The sequence below is a fragment of the Chiloscyllium punctatum genome, chromosome 12 (genome assembly GCF_047496795.1).
Source record: "Chiloscyllium punctatum isolate Juve2018m chromosome 12, sChiPun1.3, whole genome shotgun sequence".
NCBI lineage: Eukaryota > Metazoa > Chordata > Chondrichthyes > Orectolobiformes > Hemiscylliidae > Chiloscyllium > Chiloscyllium punctatum.
The window spans coordinates 29,932,262-29,952,415 of record NC_092750.1 but is presented as its reverse complement, the minus strand read 5'-3'; the positions used below and the strand labels follow the sequence as shown (position 1 = coordinate 29,952,415).

The 20,154-nt window shown below is 43.0% G+C and overlaps 1 long non-coding RNA gene across 1 annotated transcript in view; it reads left to right on the top strand.

Annotated features, from left to right (window-relative positions):
- The first annotated feature begins 369 nt into the window (after positions 1–369).
- Positions 370–20,154, top strand: part of LOC140483473 (uncharacterized) — a 53,954-nt gene continuing 34,169 nt past the window's right edge. The window contains exon 1 of the long non-coding RNA XR_011961970.1: positions 370–475. This is a non-coding gene — a long non-coding RNA (uncharacterized lncRNA). The remainder of the gene's footprint in view (positions 476–20,154) is intronic.

Genomic DNA, 20,154 nt, shown 5'->3' with positions numbered 1-20,154 from the left:
TCCTTCACTTCCCAGATGTACATATCTGTTCTTATCAGCTTCAGCCTTGTGAAGCAAATTCCCCAATTAAAAGGTTACTGATCACTTAGGCTGCCTATGGGTAGGAGGCCAACAGAAACAAATTAAAGCAGTCCTGCAGTTAAATCCTGCGGGGATACTTGATTTGATAAACCTGTTCTTCTGGATATCCTAACCTTACAACAGTCCACCTGCACAAAACTCACCTCCAGGCCAAAATCCAGGCAGCATTATGGAAAGTTACCAATGGATACCATACAACAAGCAGCACTCCTATCAGATTTCTTGATGATGTCTTTGCTGTGTTGAACACAGTGAATGTTTCCAGACAGATATATTGTGCTTTTGATTTTCACTGCTATGAAAGGAAATTGCTGGAAGCAATGGAGGTCATATCAATGACTGCTGAACTAAAGCCTTGGGACTACTTTAACGATTTTCACTGAACAGAAGTCAGGTAAATAAAAATAATTTCATACCTATGTGGTCAATTTGGTGGTCTATTCCCAAACTATTTAGCCTCAAATGCCATTCAGCTCAGAACAGATGGAGGAGATGGGGGATACGAGAACGTGTATTTCTCTAGAGTCAGGAGAATAATAGAGCTTTCTGATTGACTTGGGTTCCCTTCAGTGCAGTAATAGCTCCCCCAAACCTTAGATGTATATAAATGGCCAATCTGGATCAAGGTTTCAACAACATATTAATGAAGCTCAGCTACTGAAATGACTGAATCTCCCAGAGTGCTGACATGGTTTGCTGGCCAGGACTCCAGCAGGTAAAATCATCCTGAATAAACATTAATGGATTACGCTAATCAGAATTATTCTGTTGAATAATATGTTAGAAGACTATCCTTAAATGTATGAGCTGGGAAATTATTGCTGATGTTGTGCACTAACAAAAATTTAATGCAGACCTCTGATTTTCTTCTGTCCACTATTTAACAGAGGCATTAATCTTCTTTTTTCTACCAGCACAACCACCTCCTACACACCCTCACAGCTAGGCCTTGTTAATTTTCAATAGCTATGGTGAAATAGATCACACAGGAACGTAACGAAACATGTGGAACAGTTTTCCATTCCTTGAGATGGCAAGAAAAATGGTGAGCGTGATAAGCCCAAAAATCAGACACTCACGACCAACATAAAATTCACAATGAAGTCTTTCCTCAGATGGAGAAATGACTTTCTCATGATCAGATGTGTCTTTGTACCTTTTTAATTAGACAACTGACCAGAATAAGCTTCTCCTCCCCAAATAACTTCTGCTCAATGGATTGATGCTTCACAAACTTAACTGCACAAACCAAACAGAAACCTGGTGACTTTGTTGTTCTGCCTCCTGTTGGGCTGCCTCTATATAAAACCTTCTCAGAGGTCCTGTCTTCATTTCCTTTGTAATCACTACAATTGCAGTAGTGCCTCCTGGGGAAATAAGGCAGGATGTATTCCTGGCCCATTTTCTCACCCAACGGGAGGACAGCAAGGGTACCAGCTCCAGCTTCACAGGTGGCTTTAGCAGACCTTGTGGCAGTGAACATCACCATAGTATAGAAGGCAAGGCATTAAAGTGGTAAAAGAGAGGGTTGATAAGGGAAGACTGTCAATGTACACGAACTTCCAAAAGGCATTTGATACATTGTCACACCATAGACTTATGTTTTGAGCTGAAAGAATGTTTGTAATACAGTTCCCTGTGGACCCTGGAAACCACCTAAATCTTGGACCGCAGGTGAAAATTTCAAAGATTGCAAATGACACAGAACCTGAGAGAATTGTAAATCATAACAAGGACAGTGTAGAACTTCAAAGGGACTTTGATGCAGTGATGGAGCGGGCAGATAGGAGACAGATGCAATTCAATGCAGAGAAGTGTAAGGTGTTCTGAAGATGTGGATGTACTGTATCTTAAAGAGAGTAAAAGCTAGCAGTGACAGCACCAAGAGTTCTCAATAAGACACAATGTAACACGCTAGGGTAGCTAGTTGCCTGGAAACGACAAAACAGATTCGAATTAGGCCAATCAGTTTAAATTATACCCTGAAAAATACCAAGTTCCAATCAAGTTTGAATTGAGTATATTGACAATCTTAAAAGCCAATGACCATCCAATGCATTGGGGTGTACGACTAGGGAAAACTGAACAGTTGGGAATAGGCCAACAGCTGTAGACTGCTAGTCAGAACTCTCTGAGAGGTACCTGTCTAGAGAAGGAGTTTGCACTGAGAAAAACTTCCACACTGACCTGGACAGCCAATCTATCAACGAAGATAAAGAGGAGATTCGACCGCTGGCTGGTTTTAAAATTTGTATTTTACTGTAAATCTTATTTGGGAGTTTTATTGGACTAGTATTATAGAAGGGAAGGTAAAGATAGGTTAGAGGGAGGAATAATTAGTTAATTATTCTTGGTTATACTTTAAGAAATAAAGTTGTTAATTTTTTACTTAGTTCTTGGCCACTCGAATGTTTACAGATTACTGCATGGGATAAATCTTTTCTGTGTTGCGGGTTTTAAATTAGGCAGGAGGATTTACCCTGTGTCAGAGGTGATACACTTTTGTATAAACAGCATGAAAATATGCTATCAGGTAAAGTGTACTATTCTAAGAGTGTGCAGGAGCAGAGACACATGGTTTATGTACATATGTCATTAAAGGTGGCAGAACAGTCGAGAGAGTTGTCAACAAAGCAAACTGTATTCTAGGTTTCATAAATAGGTGCATAGGATCCAAAGAAGGGAGGTTATGAGAGCTTACATAAGACACTGGTTAGACCTCAGCTGGAGTATTGTGTGCAGTTCTGGACACCACACCACATGAAGCTTTGGAGAGTACAGGAGAGGATCACATGGATAAGGAACTTCAAGTTACAAGGAAAGAGTGGAGAAGGTGGAACCATTTTCATTGGAGTGGCAAAGACTAAAATGAAATTTGATAAAAGTTTTTAACGACATTAGTGGCAGGGTCAAAGGATAAGGAGATTCTGTTACCGCACATAAACAGATCAAGAACTGGATGGCCCGGTTTTAAAGTGTTTTGAAAAAGAAATAAATGCAACTTTTTTTTCACACAGGGAGTAGTTCAGGTCTGGAATACTCTACCTGGAAGTGTGGTGAAGGCAGGTTCAATTGATACATCAAGACAACATTAGATGATTATTTAAAAAGAACCAATGTGCGGGGTTACAGGGAAAAAGACAGGAGATTGACAGAGTTAAATTGCTGAGAGAACCAGTACAGGCACAATGGCCAAGTGGCCTCCTTCTGCAACAAATCAATTGTGTGATTCAATATAGCTGGAGGAAACAGTGAAGCATCAGTGTGAAAGGAATATGCCTATTGCTATAGAGGATAGTGCTGTGTCATTGTCAGACATGGTGTATGTGCCCACAACTTCCAGGGCAAACACATATCCTTGAATAGCATGGCCATGTGTGAAAAGGAAAAGGGAGAACCATGCTCACTGGACCAAGCTTAGACTCCATTCAGTCAAGGAGTACTCCCTTAGTCCAGAGGCTGCACAATTTCTAGTCTGGAGCATTGGTCGTGATCAATTAGGCAGTTGAAACAATGTAAATCAAGAAATCAGGGCCATTTCAGTCAAAGGATTGAGCTACGGCCAGGCCTGGAAGTCACGCAAAATCAGCCCAGGCTCTGCTGGTCAGCCAGTCAGGGTGTACAATCTGAGGGATAACACAAAAGGAAATCTCTGAGGAAGAAAATGAAGATGAGAATGATGAGATGCCAAAGAGACAAGGACAAGGCAATGGTCAACTGAGTCTGAGAGACCGGAGACAATCTCAAAGCTACCTATCTCCAGTGTGATTGAGCTGAGCTGAGGCTTTCTCTGTTCTTGTTAATATTTCATTCACACAGTTGGCTGGCAGCCGTCTGCTTGCTGTATGCCACAATGTCCAGGATTGATTAGTTTTCCTGTTTGATTTATCTATTCAATGAAGTATTGACTCTTCATTTGAAATGTAGTCCTGATGTCCTCACCACTGTGAAAACAAAAGGGCCTGTGCAAACCTTGCCTTGGACCCATGTTAGTGCTAAAGGTACTGCGAGCACTTCCATTACTGCACTCTGCAGGATGTTTGCACTATAATGGTCCTAGTACCAAGTTACATCAGGAGGTCACTTCCTGGTGAACACTACCAGAGTGTGCTTTATGCACCTATGCACTCACTCTCCCTGCAGTGCTGAAAAATGCAATGAGTCTTCACTGTACTGTTGCAATACTGAGCATCCTCATTGGCAGTGCTACCTGTGCTTTGGGCTACTAAGTGTGGACCCATTCCCATCTTTCAGTGTTGCACTTTGGGTAAACTGATCATTGCCAAGCTCAAGCTCTGAAATTTTGTAGAACCTTAGCCATGGGACAGAACTTTCCCTCCTGAAGCCGGTAGGGACCTGATAGACTCCACAATTGCTCCCCTAAGGGTGGCACTGTGGCTCAGTGGTTAGCACGGCTGCTTCACAGCACCAGGGTCTCAGGTTCAATTCCAACCTCGGGTGACTGTCTGTGTGGAGTTTCTCCCTGTGTCTGTGTGGGTTTTCTCCAGGTGCTCCGGTTTCCTCCCACAGACCAAAGATGTGCAGGTAAGGTGAATTGGCCATGTTTAATTGCCCATAGTGTTAGGAACATTAGTCAGAGAGGGGGCGGGTTGCTCTTCGGAGGGTCAGTGTGGACTTGTTGGGTCGAAGGGCCTGTTTCCACACTGTAGGGAATCTAATGTAAAAAAACATTTGTGGGGTCAACCAGTCTCTTCCCTAGACCTTATCATCATCATCAGTTGTTCCTGAGTTGCTTGATTTTAATCCCCACCTTGTACTACAGGTTTGTAATTCCCTGATAGATGAGACAATGTCCACTTTGCACATTAGGAGGGAGGTTCCAAGGTGCATGATTGAAAGGCAGCACCTTATTTCGGTGTGAAAGATGCTCCAAAGCATTCACTCCAGAAAAACATCCCATGTCCAATTGGGATAATGAGACTACGAAATATTACATCAGTGCAAATAAATGTATATTCATAAAAGTGCAGATTTAATACAATAATTGAACGTCCGTGCCACTAATTTGACTTTGATTTTCTTCTTCCACTATATCTAGGGACAGGCCTAAGTGGGGTACAGGGGGCTGGACACACTCTGCCGTCAGTATCCTGCAGGGTCACTCTCCTCAGCCTGAACTGGCAGAGAGAAGGGAGAGATTAGGGCACCTTTCCTAGCTCCTGAGATGTCTGTCCATTTCCCCTGCTCTCTGTGGCTACCCGCTGGCACCACTGAGAAGAAGGAGAACCTGGAGTAAGGTTGAGGTTCTTCTCCCTGAGAAGAAGGAGAACCTGGAGTAAGGTTGAGGTTTCTCATGCTGCCCTTACCTTGCCATCCATACTGAGCAACCACGGCTACAGCAATGCAGCATGGGTCTAAGCACATTTCTGGCAGCTGTTGAGCGTTCTCCTGTAACTGGGTCTCCAAGGCAGTCTCTGCTTTATCCATGGAGACAGCCAAATACTCGCATGCCAGAGCCACGTCAGCAGTGAGAACATGGGTGGAATCTTCAATCTTTCATTTCAGCCATCAAGGATGCTGGCATACAGACCCTGCCCCCTCTCTGCAGGTTTAGCATGACATGTATGGCCACATAAAGAATTACATCTCCTGCAATGGGGCTCAAAAGTTGATCTCGGGCTATTCTCTGAGTGACGAAAGAACACAGGCACTTCTTTCTTCACCCACTATGAACATGTGCCCATGATGCACTCACAAGACTGTGCCCCCCAAATCTAATCTAGCTGGTATTAACTGTGGGTAAATGTCTTTGGTGCTGGGTAGCGGCTGCAGGTGAATGCCTTGCCAGGGTTTCCTCAGGATTGGCACTGGCTTTTGTTGTAGACTCTGGCACTGGGCTTGATGCTGGGTGGCACCAGTGTTTGCAGAAGACGAATAACTTAATGAAGATGCAGAATAGTTCATGCATTCAACTGGGAAGGGCAAAGTATACTGTTATTTACAGGTTGCTGGTTATTTCTGCCTCTTTGTCACCTCACGAATGATGGCTGTCGTTGCTGGCTACCTCCCAGCTGGTCTGGTCTCTCTTAGCACAATTGTATTTCAGATGGTCCTGAAGTGAAGTAAAGAGAAGGTTTGAGTGTGACGGCGTTGGATTCAGGAGCAGTTCGCAAACATACATAACCATGCCAAGCCGTGAACTATGTCTAGTGAGTTAGGACTGCAAAGAACAGGAAGGATTAGTACTTTGAGATGATGAGCTGGATGTGAGCCCATACTGAGGCCTGCAGGTTACGACCATTTGTGAGATGCCTGCGCAGTGGCAGAGTTAAACTGAGAGATGACCCTGTGAGTGAGACAGAGCAGATTGAAGATGGTAGCACTTATAGTAGATTATTCATTTCTTTATGGCACTTTTGCCATCCTTCTTAGGTGAGTCAGTGACACTGACCTGTGTTGTGATCTGTACCCAGGCTGAGCAACCTCCTGGTGCCATCCCTGGGAACAGAATGACCTCCTCTCAATGGCTCTGTCCAGCAGCATTTGCAAGGCAACATCAAAAAAACCCGAGGGCAGTGATGTCCTCCTTGGCAGGCATTTCTGTGCCACTGAGGAGACCACCACAGGCTCTGGGAATGTTCCTGACTAACAGCAAGTGAAGTGGGATTCAGCTGGCCTTTAAATAAAATCTCTTTGACAGGCCAACTGGGAGAACTTGTGCACGTCAACCCAACGAAATATTATCCCTCAGACTTTGGGCTAACTTTTAAATGGCAAAGAGGGATTAAAGATTGCATCAGATTAATAGAGGAAAAGCTGGGACAAAAATTGAACTCACCTGCAACCCTTTGGCCCCTGATGTTGTGCTGATCTGTGAAACTAATCTGAAGCCTATCTATCCTACACTATTCCATTTTCATCCATATGTCTATCCAATGCCCATTTAAATGCCCTTAAAGGTGGCGAGTCTACTACTGTTGCAGGCAGGCTGTTCCACTACTCACTGAGTAAAGAAACTACCCTGACATCTGTCCTATATCTCTCACCCTTCAATTTAAAGCTATGTCCGCTCGTGCTAGCCATCACCATCTGAGGAAAAAGGCTCTCACTGTCCACCCTATCTAACCCTCTGATTATCTTATATGTCTCAATTAAGTCTCAACCTTCTCTCTAATGAAAACAGGCTCAAGTCCCTCAGTCTTTCCTCATAAGACCTTCTCTCCATCCCAGGCAGCATCCAAGTAAATCTCCTCTGAACCCTTTCTAAAGCTTCCACATCCTACCTATAATGCGGTGACCCGAACTGTACGCTATACTCCAAGTGCGGTTGTATCAGAGTTTTGTCCAGCTGCAGCATGACCTCATGGCCCCGAAACTCAATCCCTCTACCAGGAAAAGCTAACACACTGTATGCCTTCTTAACCATCCTATCAAACTGGGTGGCAACTTTCAGGGATCTATGTATATGAACACCGAGATTTCTCTGTTCACCTACACTAGAAAGTGAGGACTGCAGCTGCTGGAGATCAGAATCGAGAGTGTGGTGTTGGAAAAGCCCAGCAGGTCAGGCAGCTTCCGAGGAGCAGGTGAATTGACATTTCGAGCATAAGCCCTTCATCAGGCATTTCGGATTTGTAGTATGTAGTGGCTGTCCTGCTCAAGTCCAAATTGTGTTGGTCTGAATGTAGTCTGGAGTCCATATGGGATCACTCAGTTCCCTAGGCAGGTACTGAGAAGGAGATGTGGCTGTGATAGCAAGTCTGCTTCAGGACGTGGCTGAAGAGCTTCAGGGCAGAAGAGATGACCTGAGGGGTTTATTGATGGAGAGAGAGTCACTGAGACCCTTGTAGAGAGAAGGAGAATAATTTCTTCAAGGTAAGCATCCTTGGAAGAGGCTTCGCAGTAGGGCGAAAGTGAGGACTGCAAATGCTGGAGATCAGAGTCGAGAGTGTGGTGCTGGAAAAGCACAGCAAGTCAGCCAGCATCCAAGTAGCAGGAGAATCGATATTTCAGGCATAAGCCCTTTACCATAGTCTTCATCAACATTATCAAGAATCTTACCATTAGCCAAGTACTCTGTATTCCTGTTGCTCCTTCCAAAGTGAATGAGCTCACAATTTTTCACATTCAATTCCATTTGCCACCTCTCAGACCACCTCTGCAGCTTATCTATGTCCCTCTGTAACCCACAACATCTTTTGGCATAACTCTACCAACCATCCTTCTACACCCTCATCCAAGTCATTTATAAAAATGGCAAACAGCAGTGGCCACAAAACAGATCCTTGCGGTACCTCATTAGTAACTGAACTCCAGGATGAACATTTCCCATCAACCACCACCTTCTGTCTTCTTTCAGCTAACCAATTTCTGGGAGAAGATTTGTAGCTCGGGTGCTCATTGTTGTGGTTCTGTTCGCCGAGCTGGGAATTTGTCTTGCAAACGTTTCGTCCCCTGTCTAGGTGACATCCTCAGTACTTGGGAGCCTCCTGTGAAGCGCTTCTGTGCTGTTTCCTCCGGCATTTATAGTGGCCTGTCTCTGCTGCTTCCGGTTGTCAGTTCGAGCTGTCCGCTGTAGTGGCCGGTATATTGGGTCTAGGTCGATGTGTTTGTTGATAGAGTCTGTGGATGAATGCCATGCCTCTAGGAATTCCCTGGCTGTTCTCTGTCTGGCTTGCCCTATAATGGTAGTGTTGTCCCAGTTCAATTCATGTTGCTTGTCGTCTGTGTGTGTGGCTACTAAGGATAGCTGGTCGTGTCGTTTCGTGGCGAGTTGGTGTTCATGGATACTGATTGTTAACTGTCTTCCTGTTTGTCCTATGTAGTGTTTTGTGCAGTCCTTGCATGGGGTTTTGTACACTACATTGGTTTTGCTTTGGTTGTGCTCACGCTACTCCATCCACTCCACCCAAGAATTCCTGAAAACCATCAAAGACACTAAGATAAAAGAGGATGAAATAATGGTCTCCTTTGACATAACAGCCCTGTTCACATCTATCAACTTCAACCTGGCCAAGAAAACACTGACTACATTATTTGAAGAACCAAGGACATATACACCATACACCACCAACTTCATCAGCAAGGACAATGTTGACACGCTAGTGGATCTATGCCTTACCACCTACTTCACCTTCAACAACAAAACCAATAGACAAACCAATGGAACACCCATGGGATCTCCGATATCAGGGTTCTTAGCAGAGGCAGTAATGCAGAGACTCGAACAAACAGCTCTGCCAAATATCCAATCAAACTTTGGGTCCGCTACATGGATGACATCTTTGTCATCACTAGATGAAACACATTAGAGGAAACCTTCAAGACCATCAATAATAACCTCACTGGCATAAAATTCACTAAAGAGGAGGAAAACAAGAACAAACTGGCATTTCTAGATAGAGCGAGCAGCCAATGGGGAACTTCAAACCAACATCTACAGGAAAACAACACAATCATCCAAACACCCACAAACGAAGCTGCATTAGGACATTATTTCAATGAGCCACCAAACACTGCAGCATAGAGGAACTACGCAGAGCAGAGGAAAATCACCTATACAATGTATTCAAAAAGAACGGTACCCATTGAACATAGTCTGCTGATTTCTCAGCAACAAACACCAATAAGCAGACAAAACACGTCCAGAAACACTTCCCATATATCAAAGACATCTCGGAAATGCCTGCCAGACTACTCAGACCCCTTGGCATCATGGTAGCCCACAAACCCACCAACACACTAAAACAGCAGCTAATGAACTTGAAAAACCCTATACAGACAACAAGCAAAACTAATGTCATTTACAAAATACCTTGCACGAATTGTAACAAACACTACAATGGACAAACGGCAGAAAAATAGCCCCAGGAGACATGAAAAGACATGACCCACTCTCACTACTATCCTTGCATACAGATGAGGAAGGACACCACTTCGACTGGGACAACTCATCCATCCTAGGACAAGCCAAACAGAGAAACACATGAAAATTCCTAGAAGCATGGCATTCCAACTGGAACTCTCTCAACAAACACATTGACTTGAATCCCACTTACCACCCCCTGAGAAGAAGAATACAAAATGACATCACCAAGGCAAATGACACCACCAACCCAAGGAAACCTAAGCACATACATAGAAAGCAGGTGATACCACCAGCGCTTCATCCGGAGGCTGACTGATGATGTTACCTAGTATGGTGACAAAACATCTGAAAATGAACCTTCCAGCTCAGCGAGCCAACCTACATCCAATTAGTCCTGTGGTTCAATTGCGCATGCGTGCGTGTGTGTGTGTGTGGGTATGTGTGGATGTGGGAGGGTGGAGTACCATCTAGCTGCCATGGTAAGGAGAACTGGCATGTTATTCTTTGGGACTGGGGACTGCAGGCTGGGAACAATGTGGGAGATGCCGATTGTCAATGGGGGTGGGGCATCAGTATCCTAGAACGCTGTGGGAAGCTAGGGAAGTGATTGCTGGGCCTCTTGCTGAGATAGTTGTATCATCGATAGTCACAGGTGAGGTGCTGGATGATTGGAGGTTGGCTAATGTTGTGCCACTGTTTAAGAAGGGTGGTAAGGACAAGCCAGGGAACTATAGACCAGTGAGCCTGACACCGGTGGTGGGCAAGTTGTTGGAGGGAATCCTGAGTGACGGGATGTACATGTATTTGGAAAGGCAAGGACTGATTAGAGATAGTCAACATGGCTTTTTGCTTGGGAAATCGTGTCTCACAAACTTGATTGAGTTTTTTGAAGAAGTAACAAAGATGATTGATGAGGGCAGAGTGTTTGACATGATCTATATGGAGCAAAAGTGAGGATTGCAGATGCTGGAGATTAGAGCCAAGAGTGTGGTGCTGAAAATGCACAGCAGGTCAGACAGCATCCCAGGAGTAGGAAAATCAATGTCTCAAGCAAAAACCCTTCATCAGGAATCTATATGGACTTCAGCAAGGCATTTGAGAAGGTTTTCCATGGGAGACTGGTTAGCAAGGTTAGATCTCATGGAATAGAAGGAGAGCTAGCCATTTGGATACAGAACTGGCTCAACAGTAGAAGACAGAGGGTGGTGGTGGAGGGTTGTTTTTTCGATTGGATGCCTGTGACCAGTGGAGTGCCATGAGAATCGGTGCTAAGTCCACTACATTTCATTATTTATATAAATGATTTGGATATGAACATAGGAAGTATAGTTAGTAAGTTTGCAGATAATACCAAAATTGGAGGTGTTGTGGACAGTGAAGAAGATTACTTCAGATTACAATGGGATCTTGATCAAATGGGCCAATAGGCTGAGGAGTGGCAGATGAAGTTTAATTTAGATAAATGTGAGGTGCTGCATTTTGGGAAAGCAAATCTTAGCAGGACTTATATGCTTAATGGTAAAGTCCTAGGGAGTGTTGCTGAACAAAGAGACCTTGGAGTACAAGTTCATAGCTCCTTTAAAGTAGAGTCGCAGGTACATAGGATAGTGAAGAAGGAGTTTGGTATGCTTTCCTTTATTGGTCAGAGTATTGAGTACAGAAGTTGGGAGGTCATGTTGTGGTTGTACAGGACATTGGTTAGGCCACTGTTGGAATATTGTGGAAGGATGTTGTGAAACTTGAAAGGGTTCAGAAAAGATTTACAAGGATGTTGCCAGGGTTGGAGGATTTAAGCTATAGGGAGAGGTTGAACAGGCTGGGGCTGTTTTCTCTGGAGCATCAGAGGCTGAGAAGTGACCTTATAGAGGTTAATAAAATCATGAGTGGCATGGATAGGGTAAATAGACAAAGTCTTTTCCCTGGGGTGGGGGAGTCCAGAACTAGAGGGCATAGGTTTAGGATGAGAGGGGAAAGATATAAAAGAGACCTAAGGGGCAACGTTTTCACGCAGAAGGTGGTGTGCGTGGAATGAGTTGCCTGCAGAAGTAAGTGGAGGTTGGTACAATTGCAACATTTAAAAGGCATAGGGATGCGTATATGATTAGGAAGGGTTTGGAAGGAAATGGGCCAGGTGCTGGCAGGTGGGACTAGATTGGGTTGGGATATCTGGTCAGCATGGACGAGTAGGACTGAAGGGTCTGTTTCTGTGCTGTACATCTCTATGACTCTGACTCTATCAGTATCTCTATCAGCAAGGGGGTGATATTGTAAAGTATGGATGGGCACTCCACATGCATTTGGGCTGTTTGTCCATGATCAGGAGCATCCTACCTTCAATGGGAAGAGACTGCATATGATATACCTTGGCATGATCACCTAATAAGAGTGGGGCAAATGTGGATCAGTGCAGGTTCATCTATACGCATGGGATGGGGACCTGGAGAATGTGTCGCCCACTTTGTTTGTGAGAAGTGCTACTAGAGCAGAGATTTGGATGTTTGAGAGCTCACTGATATATAAAGGCATACGCTTGAAGCCACTGGCCAAGGAGCAGTCATTGCAATGGCAAGAAAATGGCTGTGACTACAGTTGGAGTGAGCCAGCTAAGTGCCTCGAGCTCTGAGGGAGGAGACTACAGGACCAACTGATGCAAGAGCGCTGAGTGGCTTTTTAACAATGGCATGGCTGCAAGGGATGTTGGTCTTTTAGCAGTTATCCAGTGAGTGGCCAGTTATGCTGGGAATGGTGTGTGGTAGGATAGGACAGGAATTGGATGTGAAAGACTCAATAGGCCAGAGTAAGTAGTTAATGTCACCACTTTGGTAAGATACAACAAAAAAACTTGCTAGGTCTCACGACAGGCATTCTTCCAAAAAATCTCAATTCAACTCAACTCAGACCTGGCCAAAAAACATAGGGTTCAGCTCATTGTCTCTAATTGCTAGATTTAAAAAAATATTTTATGGCTGCATGAAATTGCCTGTCTCACAACATGTGTGGTCATTCCTTTCTTGCTGTTCTAAAATAGTAATAAGGTTCTGCCTTATGATGCTAAATAACATATACTTAACTGCAAATATCAATGTTAATATGGCTATTACTACTGATGCACAGAACAAAAGGCAATATTTTGCTTCCATTGTTTGAAACAGACTTTGGCAGACCCAGAAAATGTGGGACAATTTGTCTGATAAAGTAGTTTTAAAGTGTTCAGCTTTGAATCCATCAAGCTTAAAGCTGCCTTAAGGGGATACAATAGACAAAATAAAAACAAAACAATAATGGAGTCAGTCTTACCGAGTGTCATTGAAGTAATTTCTCTAAAATTTAGTGAGATAAAAGACACATATCGTCTACAACCTACTGAGCCTGGATTATACTCCACTGGGACCATTGTGAGCAGTGGGGGTGTCACTTGGGTAGTTAAGGCAGGAGGGGTGTTAATGGGGTCGGAGCAATGGGTGTTCATAGTACATTTTCGATGGTTACTGCTCACACCAAGATGCAGACAGGAAGGCAGTCCAATACAAATAATGGCTGCCTGATATCAACAGCAACACAACGCAATGTTAACATCCAGTGTAGCCTTGTCCGTATTATGCTGAGTCTAGGCAGAGGTAGTGGGAAGGGGCTGGGAAATGTTTTTTGTTCTACATTTTATTAAGGATCTAGCAAAAACATCAAGGCAGGCTCGTGTCCAAACTGGAGGGAAATCTAGAGATCCCAGTGTTCTCTGTTTTTCTCGTCCTTGATTGTAGAAGGACCTGCTGTAGTAATTCCTATAGATTATACATATTACAATCATAGGCGATGAAAGAAGTAAGTCAGAGGTAATGATGCTAATTAAATCAATTATTCTATGATGTTCACATCCTTTAGTGTTGGAACTGTATTTATCTACACAAATGGTAAGTCTTCTATCACACTTTTGTCTTGAGACTTGTAGGGAGCTTTGAGGTGAACTATTTGTTGTGACAAGTCTAGTTTCCTTCATGTTGTTATAGCTATGCTGTTGATATGACTGGTACATTTGAACATTTTGTTAATGGTGATTTACATGATGCCACTACCTTGAGTATCTATCAGCCATCTGAGAGGAATGTACTACAATGACTGGGCTGAGTCTGCCTTCATCTCATCCTATACTGATTGTTGTTACAACTGAAATGGAATGAATGTACTGTCACCCTAGTTCCAATACTCCACTGGTTCCAACCTAAAGTGAAAACATTTTACACATGTTCTGATATGGCCAGACATATGCTTTCTCTATATTAGATATAGCATGAAAAGATACATCAACCACATTTGTTTAATAAACACAAATTTATCACTGTTACAAAACAAGACCTATTCAATGAAGATACAGAGTTGATTAACACATATAATTTATAAAATGAAAATATAAATATTTACCCTTATAACTAACCCAAAACACAGACATACATAACCGCACATTCAGCAGGTAAAGTGGAGAGGAACGTACACTTCTCTATGCAGAGACTTCTTTAAGAATAAAAATATATGTTGGCCAATGGTGATTATTCTTGAAGCCCAAAAACTAAATTAAAATATTGAATTGTCCAAGTCTATCAATCTAATGTTCTTAAGTTGTGGTCAAGTGATTAATCCTATGGTTTCTCTAGGGTCCTGGCAAACACAGTTTGCTCAGCAAATTCATAATTAATAAGTTCTTCTAGTCATTCCTCCAGAGGATTAAACACTTTTCACCATGCTATCATATGGGCAGCACGGTGGCTCAATGGTTAGCACTACAGCCTCACAGCGTCAGGGACCCAGGTTCAATTCCAGACTCTGGTGACTGTCTGTGTGAAGTTTGCGCATTCTCCCCGCAACTGCGTTGGTTCCCTCTGGGTGCTCCGGTTTCCTCCCATAGTGCAAAGATGTGCAGGTTAGGTGCATTAGTCAGAGGGAAATGGGTCTGGGTGGGTTACTCTTTGGAGGGTCGGTTTGGGCTGAAGGGCCTGTTTCTACACTGTAGGGAATCTAATCAACAGTCATTCTGAAACAGAAGGCACGAGCTGAGCAGCCTGTTCTGTAGCAAGCTTTCTTTAGCTGAAAATCCAAAATCTCTGGACACTGCCCCATCAACACTATTGGTTCTAAACACAATCCTGGCCATGAGACATAACTTCTTGCCAACATCTTTTTGGAAACCCCTGGATGACCTTGGTGGAGTTCAGCCAGTATCTGGCAGGACATTTGCTTGAGACAATCACTCTTGTTTCCCATAGTAATATCTACTGTGAACTGGTCTCTCCGGGTCCAAAAAGATTTCAATTCTGGATTTCCCCCATCCCCCCAGCTCTTTCAGTTTTGCCAGGACCAGATCTTTCTGATATTGTCAGCGGTGACTGACCGTGTGTCCAGAAGATTTAAAATCATTATGGACTCTTCCAGTAGTGGTGTACCTGCCATGGGGAAAAGGCTCACTGCATCTTTATTTGTTACTTGGCCTCCCAAACAGTGTTCCAACTTATAATTATACACACTTAGTATTAGAACCTGTTTACTTGCCCATTTCCTTATGGCTTGTGATGTTCTAAGGTATCCTTGAGCTATTTTGCTGGCTCCTTTGAGCTTCTCCATCAAAATGGAGGTTCAACTTTTTGCCCTAAAATATGTATTTGGTTAATTTCAGAAGACCTCTTACCTTATGTCTATAAATTATATTAAAAGGAATAAAACCAGCCACTGCTTTCAGTGAATCCTGTGTGACAAATTAAAGTAATTCCAATCCCATGTCCCAGTCATGAGGATATTCATGACAGCATATCCTAATCATAGGTTTGAGAGTTTGCTGGCACCTTTTCAAGCTCCTTCTGTCTTTGCGGGTATACTGGGGCCTTTAACTGTGTTACTCCAGGCTCCTCATAACATCTTGAAAAGTTTAGACATAGGACAGCAAAAAGGTGGCACGAGATAACTTTGGCTGAGAAGATTAGGGTGAAACCAAAGAGGTTCTTTTCATGTATTAGAGGAAAAAGAATAACTAGAGACAAAACAGGACCCCTCAAGGACTAAAGTGGACATGTATATGTAAAACCATAGGAGATGGGTGAGGTACTTCATCAGTCAGGATGTGGAGATCTCGGTGTTTGACTGGGTGGACAAAGTTAAAAATCACACAACACCAGGTTATAGTCCACCACGTCTATTTGAAAGCACTAGCTTTCGGAGCACTGCTCCTTCATCAGGTAGCTGTGGAACAGGATCTGATGATTCAGATTTCATAGCACAAGATTACAGTGTCATGCAGCTGAAATGATATATTGAACAAACTCTAGATTGCCGGTGAGTCTTTCAACTTTTAGAATGGGTTGTGCTTTTCGGTTTATTAATATGTAAATCCCAGAACTTCTTTTACGTCACATTCCCGAGATAACTTAAGGTTTTATAAAAAAAGGTGACATCTCAGCTCGGGCAATGTATTAAAGGTGTGAGGTTAGAGATTGTCTGTATCCCAATCTTGAGTCAGACAGATTTTATTTCCAAAGTGGAATTTATAAAATATTTCCTCCCATTTGGGGGATACTTCCGCGGTCAGGAATTCGGCCTCAGATTTGCGGGTGTCCAAGCTTCAAGGCAGACTTCAGGATATGCAAAAATGCAGAGTGGCCAATCAGAGCCTGATAGCCAAGTTTGGAACCCATGAGGATGGCCTCAACTGGGACCTTGGCTTCATGGCACACTACAGATGACCCTACTACACTACACACTCTCTCAAATGCACAGACATAAGCACACATACACACACACACACATACTCTTACATACACACACACGCAGACCCTCTCTCATACACACGCTCTCTCATGCACACACGCATAAACCACCGCCGCCCCCCCCACACTCACACCCACACACATATGCTTTCACAGGCTTTTACTCCATCACACTCACACACACACACACTTTGCGAAGCATGCACACACACAAACACACACTCTCTCATGTGCATTCACACTCATACTCTCTCTCATGCACACACACACATACGTCTATAGGGTGAATTTAATTTGCACAATTATATTTGCAGATATGTTCTATTTTGCTCAAAATGTGAAACTCTGCAGGCAATCAATGCGGGCAGTCAATCCATGTAATATTTTATAAATTGCCACTTTGGAAAAAGAACCAGTCTGACTCAAGATCGAGATTCAGACAAACTCTAACCTCATACCTTTAATACAATGTCTGAGCTAAGATGTCACCTTTCTATATAAAACCTTGAGTTATCTCGAGAATGTGACTTAAAAGAACCTGCAACCCATTTTAAAAGATGAAAGACTCAACAGCAATCTTGGTTTGTTCAATCTATCATTTCAGCTGCATGACACTGTAATCTTTTGCTGCAAATTCTGTGTCTTATGATCCTGTTCTACAGCTACCTGATGAAGGAGCAGAGCTCTGAAGGCTAGTGCTTTCAAATAAACCTGTTGGATTATACCCTGGTATTGTGTGGTTTTTAACTTCATCAGTCAGGGCATTGGGTATAGAAGCTGGGAAGTTATGTTGCAATTGTACAGGATGTTGGTGAGGCCAGTCTTGGAGTATTGTGTTGATCATCTTGCTATAGAAAGGATGTTATTAAACTGGAAAGAGTGCAGAAGAAATTTAAAGGATGTTGCCGGCACTCAATGGTCTGGGTTATAGGGAGAGGTTGGACAAGCTAGGACTTTTTTCTTTAGAGCGTAGGAGATTGAGGGGGGATCTTATAGAGTGTATAAGATCATAAAGAGGCATGGATAGGGTGAATGCACTCTGTCTAGGGTTGGGGAATCACAAACTAGAGGGCATCAGTTTAAGGTTAGAGGTGAAAGACTAAAAGGGAATCTGAGGGCAACATTTTTACACAGATGGTGGTACGCATATAGAATGAACTGCCAATGGAAGTGGTTGAGGTGGGTACATTAACAACATTTAAAAGGTATTTGGACAAATACATAGTTAGGAAAAGTTTTGAAGGTTATAGGCCAAGTGCAGGGAAATGGGGTTAGCGTGGATGGACTTTTAGGTTGGCACGGACCAGTTTGCACCAAAGGCCCTGTCTTTGTGTTGTTGAACTGGATGACTCTGTGTCTTTAATGTTGGTGCCTTGATCAGACTGGATCCCCATCAGTGATCAATATCAAGTGAAGCACTGGATTAATCTCTCTCCCACAACATTAACATTAATTGTTCTCAAAGGCCTCTGGAAACTGAGTAGGCATATCTGTAATAGTAGGGACACCCTGGCTTCCTCCCTTCATTTTCAGTAAGGATCCCAAACAGCCAATGAACGCCTGACTAAATGGTACCTCATAAGCTAAGATAGGAATTAAAGGTACTTAATTGCATGTTTTGGTTTTCCCACAATCTGGCATATAAAGCATGTTGTGCAAAATTTCACCTTGTGAAGAATCAGCCAATAAAATTGTCAACTTACATATGTTTGGATGTTTTAGATCTTTGCACACCCCATCACAGGAATTTCATGGACCATCCTTAACATTTCTTGAAAATATGTAGACAGTAGCACTATCTGGTGATCTGACACCATATGTAGATCTGTAAGGATATCGACACTTTGTCATCAGATCCCATTTTTAATATCGTAGCACTCTGAAACTCCATTCAGTTTCAACTTCAGTTTGAGTTGACTGGCCTCTGTTTAACTCTGCATTGAATTGCTGAACCTCGATCAATGAAGATTTTGATTGAACATTTCCTTTGGAATATCCAAATCACCACTGGAGGTTTCAGATAACTAAATATGTGGTGTCAATTCGAATTCTGATGATGGGCTTTATTTAGCTAATTCTTAGATCATTAGACATGAAATAAAATTTCTTGGAATCTTTTCTGATATCTATTTCTGACCCTTTGACAACATTTAGCTTTTCTGTGGTTGTTTTGAAAGCGGATACCTTTGCTCCAATCAAATCATTACTTAGGAGCAAATAAACTCCAACTGCAGTTGTTATTTTACTCATTCAGGGGATGTAAATTTTGTTGGTTAGATCAGCATTTATTATCTGTTTCTATTTTCATATAAGCAAACAGAAATAAAAGCAGAGGGAGCCCATTCAGCATTTTGAGTCTGCTCTGGTATTCAATAAGATCACGGCTGATATGTTTGTGTTTCAAGTTCTACCTTCCCATTCCAATTGCCCTTGAGAAAGTAATAGTGAGAGAAGTCATTGAACTGCAGTCAATGTCCATCTCCAGTACACCCTCAGTACAGGAGGAATGGGGGTTTAACCTAGAAAGAAAGATGGTATGCTTCCAAGTCAGGATAGTGACTGATTTAGGGTCATAGAGTCATAGAGATGTACAACATGGAAACAGACCCTTCGGTCTAACCCATCCATATCGACCAGGTATCCCAACCCAATCTAGTCCCACCTCCCAGCACCTGGCCCATATCCCTGCAAACCTTTCCTATTCATATACCCATCCAGATGCATTTTAAATGTTGCAATTATACGAGCCTCCACCACTTCCTCTGGCAACCCATTCCACACACACACCACCCTGAAAAAGTTGCCCCTTAGGTCGCTTTTATATCTTCCCCCTCTCACCCTAAACCTATGTGCTCTAGTTCTGCATTCCTTCACCCCAGGGAAAAGATCCTGTCTATTTATCCTATCCATGCCCCTCGTGATTTTATAAACCTCTGTAAGGTCACCCCTCAGCCTCCGACACTCCAGGGAAAACAGCCCCAGCCTATTCAACCTCTCCCTATAGCTCAAATCCTCCAACCCTGGCAACATCCTTATAAATCTTTTCTGAACCCTATCAGGTTTCACAACATTCTTCAGATAGGAAGGAGACCAGATTTGCATGCAATATTCCAAAAGTGGCCTAATCAATGTCCTGTACAGCTGCAACATGACCTCGCAACTTCTGTACTCAATACTCTGACCAATAAAGGAAAGCATACCAAACGCCTTCTTCACTATCCTATCTACCTGCGACTCCACTTTCAAGGAGCTATGAACCTGCACTCCAAGGTCTCTTTGTTCATCAACACTCCCTAGGACCTTACCCATTAAGTGTATAAGTCCTGCTAAGATTTGCTTTCCCAAAATGAGCACCTCGTATTTATCTAAATTAAACTCCATATGCCACTCCTCAGCCCATTGGCCCATCTGATCAAGATGCCATTGTAATCCGAGGTAGCCTTCTTCGCTGTCCACTACACCTCCAATGTTGGTGTTATCTGCAAACTTACTAACTAT